A 6,813-nucleotide genomic window follows, 5' to 3' on the forward strand; every position below is an offset into this window, starting at 1 on the left:
GTTTCATATGCAACCAATGCCATGTCCGTAAGCCATTTAGCTAACAGCTAATTTGCAGACCAGGTCCCTGAGAATAAATTAAAAAAAGTAACAAACAGTATGGTGTTCCAAATCTGTGGACCTTTTACCCATATTTGGCTGTAGTCACCATTAGCAGCTCCTCTTGTGGTAACTCTTGTGGTTTTTATATTTTTTAATCGTGTTGCTTAGGATTTCTGACCATGAATGGATTTAAAAATTAATGAAAAAAAATAATAATGCCATAATTTATATGATGATATTACCATATTGCAGTGTTCTTTTTTTAAATTAATTAAAAAAAACACTGCCATATGGTAATATCATCATATAAATTTTATATAAGTTATTTTTTAATTTCTGAAGTTCACTGTTAAATTTCTTAGTTATGTAAAGTTTCTGCACTTAAGCTGTATATGAGGTTCTTATGTATTTGCAGTGTTTTTTTCCCCTTTGGCATTCACACTTTTGTTTTTCAATATAAAACGTTTTTTAATTTTTTTTTTTTTTTAAGGTAGAAGTAGTACTGTCATGCCCAAGACAGTAAATAGAGATGGGAACAAAGCACTTGTGACATAACCCATAGAAAATACCTTACCTCCGGTTATATCGAAATTAAGTCAATTCAGTTGCTATTTTTCTGTGATATGAACGTCTCCGTGTTGGAACCAGGCGATGTTAGCAAGCGGTGATTGGTCTAAGTCGGTCTGAGTCAACATCAAAATTCATTCTAAAATGTGTGTATTTTTCCAAAGTAGATGCAGACAGAGCCCCCTGTCTTAGATGTAACAAAATCGTATGTTGTGAGAGCAGTAACACCAGTAACCTGTCCAAACACCTTGATGAAATACATCAGATTCTAGTGGAGAGGTCTGCAGTGTTTTCGTGGGAGATGTCTAGCAGCGCTGCTGTTTCAACAGGTGTATGCTAGCACTACACATGTGGAACACGTGACTAAAGTGTTGTTAATCAAAGATGAGTGTGGGAAATTTTAATAAAAAATGGATGAAAATGAATATGGTTACAAGCATTGAAAAAACATTGATCGTAACAGGCTGAACAGTCATATTGTGCTTCTACCACAGTAAATTATCTGACAAAATGTAAAATTAATTAAAATACAATATTGTTAATTTTTATTTCCTTATGTATTGTTCTTTAATGTGTGTAGAACTTTTAAGATATTCTGCATTTTAGTACTTATTTGGAGCTTTGTTTATTTTTTTTTACCTTAAATTCCCCCTATGACCATTTTTTATTTTAAAAAAAGGGTTAAACGAACTCTTAAAACTCTTAAAAAGACAGTCATATATTTCAGTATGTAGCCTATGATACTAGTCTCAAAACTGTATTATTTAGCATTTTTTAAGATAAAGGTTTGATGTACTAAAATATTTTTTTTCCTAATTGACATTATTGTGGTTCACATTTTGATATAATACTATGTTCCAGCTAAAAGTTTGAGTAAATCATGGATATTTCTCTGATTTTACTGACCGGCGCATAACTCCTATTCCTAAAAAAATCTCCAAAAGCCTCATTATGACGCTTTCAGCAATGTTTTGTTGATAATATTGTCAAAGTTGTGCAGTTTTCTGAACAAATCTTTCTTAATTTTGACCAAATACATTTTGTTCTCATCTCTGCAACTGTAATGTGTCACCTTATTGAAAATAACACTCAATGCATTTTTTTAAAAGAGGCATTGAGTTTTATTTTACATTATTTTTAACATGGATAGAGTTGAGTGAAGAATTATTAGTTAATAAAAGATTAAAAGTTAGACAAGTTTAGGTTAGTGCATCACTGACTTTAATTTAGGTTACAATTCTGCTTCAAATACATAAGAAAAATGGCTTGAATTATGAAATAAAGCTTTAACTATAGCTCATGAATTCTAATATAAGATTAGATTGAGCAAAAAAATAGCCTATTACTAAACATTTTTAAAAAGATTAATAAAAAAAGTTTTAAAGTACTGCTAAAGTCTACGTTTTATTGTGTTTTAACTTTTCAATCTGAGAACTTAGTATCCACAACTACATTAAGGAGGGCCGCTTCTTTTCTGGCAGTTATCAACATTTGCCACTAGGTGGCGAAATAAGCTCATTTATAACAGGTGTTTTAAGGAAAAGAAAATACATCCACTGCAAACGTGTTACGTAAGAAACTCATTTAAATCTTAATTGATCAAAATTTGTTTGTGTTTGTTTTATTTGACATGATTTGTGTCAGATTTTATAAAATATATTAAAGTGAATATTCAAAGGGGATTAGAATGTCAAAGGTAAAAAAATATATATATATGTTTCTTTGGTGCAGTTATTAATACTATTTCATCTTTTATGTGATAAGCACAGCAAATACAACTTAATCTAATTTAATTATGTAATCTGGTTCATGTTTTGTTCATGAGCAGGAGGATTGTTCAGTCTGAGCTTTAATTAACACATTGCTATTTACTCTGCGAGATCATTAGACCTAAATCCAAAGAGATAATCCAAAGTAAGAGTTTGTTTCCTTTACAGTTTGTGTCAAGGTTTCATTTTGTCTTGATTTAAGCTAAAACAGTATAACAAATTAGGACAAATAGACCCACTTTGCAGAAAAAATGTCACAATTTAGTAAGCAGGATTATACTTTTATGCAAATTGTGTTTTGTGATAATAATATGTGACAAACTGATGCATTTTTGTGCCTTTGGAAAATTAGAAATGACAAAATGTTTATATGCTTAATTCTTATGTATTTGTTTGAACAAATTCTACAAATGGAGGAAGGCAAAGAAGTGTGAATACGAACAAGAAAAATAGTAGTGTTCAATCATAAAAACTTTGCATATTCACCAATAAGACTATATGATAAGTCATCTCAGTTTTTATTGTAAAAAACGTTTATTGATGGGTTCCATTAGAAGACTTTTATTAGCAGAATTTCAGATAAAAATTAATCAAATATAAAATAAATAAATCACAACTTGACTGGTTTAAAGACAAAAAGCTAAAGCTGCACTCCTTTCTTCAGGATGAATCAAAAATGTCCTTTCTTTTAAAAATAATGCAACTGCAGACCCCTCGTTTTATTTTGAAATGTTAGAAACAAAGGCTGTTTCTTATTTGCAAAGCACAATCATTAGGAAGCTTCTTCAACCAATTTCCATAAGTGGGGTATAGCAGGAAGTATTTAGGCGATCCGAAATATATCACTAATGAGAAAAGACAAAAAGGACTGGTGTGCATGTTTTATGCAATCTCTTTCTGGATGTAGATGAATAATTATTTATGATTGCAAAGCCTAAAAGGGGAGGCATGGAGATAGCAACGGCAAAGAGACTGGTGAAAAATTTAAAGAGGAAGTTAAATGAATATTTAAGGCTGGATGAAATATTTAATGGAAACAAATGAGCAAAACATTTAAAACAGCATGATAAATAGTAGTGAGTGCCATTAAATTGCCCCTCATAATTTTTCAGCTCGTTGTTGCTGTAGCTGCAAGGTCTTCGGCGGTCTGAAACAGGAAGTTCAACAACAGCGCAGAAGTCGTGAAGTGAGGACACTGAAAGTGTGATCATTATGATTTGCATTGCTGCTACCTGCCGTAAAAATAAAATAAAAGAAGTGATATCATTATTATTATTATTGTTCAAAATGCGGCTAACATAGATGTGCATTTCTTAAAAAAATCTGGAAACAGAAACACCTTTTATACTGTGAACCTGCACACATTCATTTGTTTTCCAAATGTGAAAATAATTAAATCAGCAAACAAATAATTATTCAAGTCAATGAGAACCATTATCTCAAAGACGCCTCAGAGACTTGGATGTGCATACTGAATTGATTAATTATCTTGATGAAGATAATTGAGTGGTGCTAGATCTTTTTGTCACACAAACCGCCCATCCTGAACACGTTCCAACAAAAAAACAAATAAATAAAATAAATGAAAAAAATGTATCAATATTCTTAAATATTGTAAAAAAAAATTACATTGACTAAAATTATAATAAAAAACTTTGCCCACCCTTTCTAACTCTCTTACTTCCAAGCCAGACAGATATCATTACCTCTGTGAGTGATGGGCAGGCAGCTGGGCCCAGCAGCTTTATTTCCCAGTTTAAATCGGCGGACGCGAGCCATCACATCCTGTTAACCATCCCATAGCTCCATCATAAAGTTAAGCTCTCTCAATCAGCCCGTCTGTCTCAATTGCCGTCGAGGGACCGTAAGTCATCGCCGCCCAGGAACAAAGCCTCCCCCAGCATCCACGTGTGATTGACACCATTTAGACCATTCGGCTGGAGTCTTGTTTATTTCAGGCTTTTCATTAAATATTTATTTTTGATATCAGCATATTCATGTTCCTATAATCAGCCTTTTGCTCTATGAACAAATATTGGCCCATTTTCATAGCCAGATGAATGAAGTCAGAGGCTTTGACATTCTAATCAGAGTGAACATTAGAAGCCAATTGTCTCTGTCAAACCACATGAAGGTCATCCGCGTTGCCACGAGTCGGCTTGATGTAACATTTAATCTGTAGAGTTCGTCCACACTTGCTTTTTCTTCATGTACATTTGATTCAAGGCCTTTTATTCTATTAACCTGTCTTGTCTTTATTAGATCCTTTCTTAGATAATTCCCACATGGCTTAGCCTTTGATAAATATGCTTTTAGGTCTACCTAATTAATGCATTCCGCCTTGATTTTCTTCACTTGTCACCCACTCTTTAACCTCATAGCGACGGAACAGACTTTTCCTACTCAAATTAAAGGTCCTTTGAGACGCCGTACATGTGTGAGCTAATGATGTAGCGAACTGCTACCTTATCTGGAGGGCTTGTTGAAATGTTTTCACAAAAATAAATCACATGAACTCTCCATCATGGAGCTCAGATACGTTTCAGTTGTTTTGACTGATATAAATTATAGGTATAAGATTTTTTTTAGCTATCCCTAAAGGCTTTTTATTAGATGTCTGGTTTTGATAATATAAGGATCTGCTTGCTTTTGTTATGTTTCCCTTTTTTATGTGTGGTTTCTTTCTTGAGACAAGAATTTCACTGAGCAGCACAGTTTGTCTCTGAAAGGAATATTAGAGAATTTACATATAAATTCATTCGGGTGCAGGCCGTTAATGTGATGGCTTGGTGTTGAGGCAGCATTTCGAGGGGACACAGGAGAATATACCTCTACTGAGCGTACGATTTCTTGATTAATTAAAGCAATTCAGCAGTTTAAAGGTACCTCTAAAAATTTTCGTTTTACTGCCAGCCTGACTACTGTTCTCCGCCTTGTGACCCAGGGACCATTAATGAATGGGATGATGACCAGCACGAAAACTTTCAGCCCTTTTCATCACAAAATGTGCTTAATAAGAAAAAAAGGTGTGGATAAGTCAGTAATCCATTGCAGTCCAGTACTTTTTTTTTTCCTTTTTTTTTTTTTTAGTGAAGGGCTCAATTGATCAATACTTTCCAAAGAAAAAATGTCTATTAGATCAAATGAAGGACATAGAGAAAAAAATCAAACTATTAATTGATGAAAAAGTTCTCTGTGTTATGACATAAATCCCGCCTGTTTACTCTGTACCTCAAAGTTCAAGTGTTTGCTTAGGATAAAATAATCCTAATGTTTTGCTACTAACTTTGCTCTATTCTTTTTTCTTTTGGATTTCCATTCAAAGTGACAATCCCTGATACTTCTTTTTTGTGTGTTTGTTTGTTTGTTTGTTTTACCACAGATTGTCAACCACTGATCACCATCACTCAAAGTGGTGTAACTTTTGTCACAAAAAGTCCACCATAAAACACAGAGAGCATATTTTAACAGTTTAAATGTAAGAAATCTCACCACCTTAAATATGATACATCAGGCTGATTATGTACAACGAATCCTAATCCACTATAGTATTGATTCCATATAGTTTTCATAGATTTGGATTGTGAAATTAATGTCACTTTCATAAAAAGTTTCTGAATTTTTGTAAAAGTACCACAATATATGCAAAATGCATATTGTCAATATGTTTCTAAGATGTTAAAGTAAACCTTCTGATGTAATCTCACTTGAAAAATAGAATCTTAAAAGAGTGAAAAGACCCTTAATTCTATAAAAATGTCATATTTTGTGTCTCATAAAAGGGGTTTTTGATTAACATTAATTTTTTAAATTGGTAAATATGTTTATAATGTTTAGGCATAATGGATTGTTTTGTAAAGGATGACAGATGGAAATTAGCTATTAAGCTGCAATCTGTTAGAAGCATCTTTGCTTTTTAAGCTCAATGTATTAAACTAAACTAAACTAAACTAAACTAAACTAAACTAAACTAAACTAAACTAAACTAAACTAAACTAAACTAAAATAAACTAAACTAAACTAAACTGGGTAATTCTCGTTAAGTATTGACATGATTTTCAATATTTTTCATTTTTCTGAGTGTCATGGTCCCTGGGTAAAGTCTCACATGTCCTAGGAATGAGTCTCCAGTATCATTTTGTTTTTTAGGATTTTTTTTTTCTCAAATTCAACATTTTTCAGTCATTTTCAAGCCTGTTTTTAGGATCTTCCTATGCTTTTATTTTCCATTTTGTTACATAAACCACAGTTGAAAATAAAAGAAAACTACTCTAATTTATCATCTGTTGTCATATTTCATAGTTCATAAAAGTTATCTATTTTCTATGACAAATACTTTTAATTGGATGTATTTATAGGGTAAAAATAACCCAGCAAAGGTGACTTTTTATAGCAAAAGTGTTCTAGGATTAAGAAAGTTTTTCAACAGCAAAAT

Source organism: Oryzias melastigma, linkage group LG6 (genome assembly GCF_002922805.2).
Source record: "Oryzias melastigma strain HK-1 linkage group LG6, ASM292280v2, whole genome shotgun sequence".
Taxonomy (NCBI): domain Eukaryota; kingdom Metazoa; phylum Chordata; class Actinopteri; order Beloniformes; family Adrianichthyidae; genus Oryzias; species Oryzias melastigma.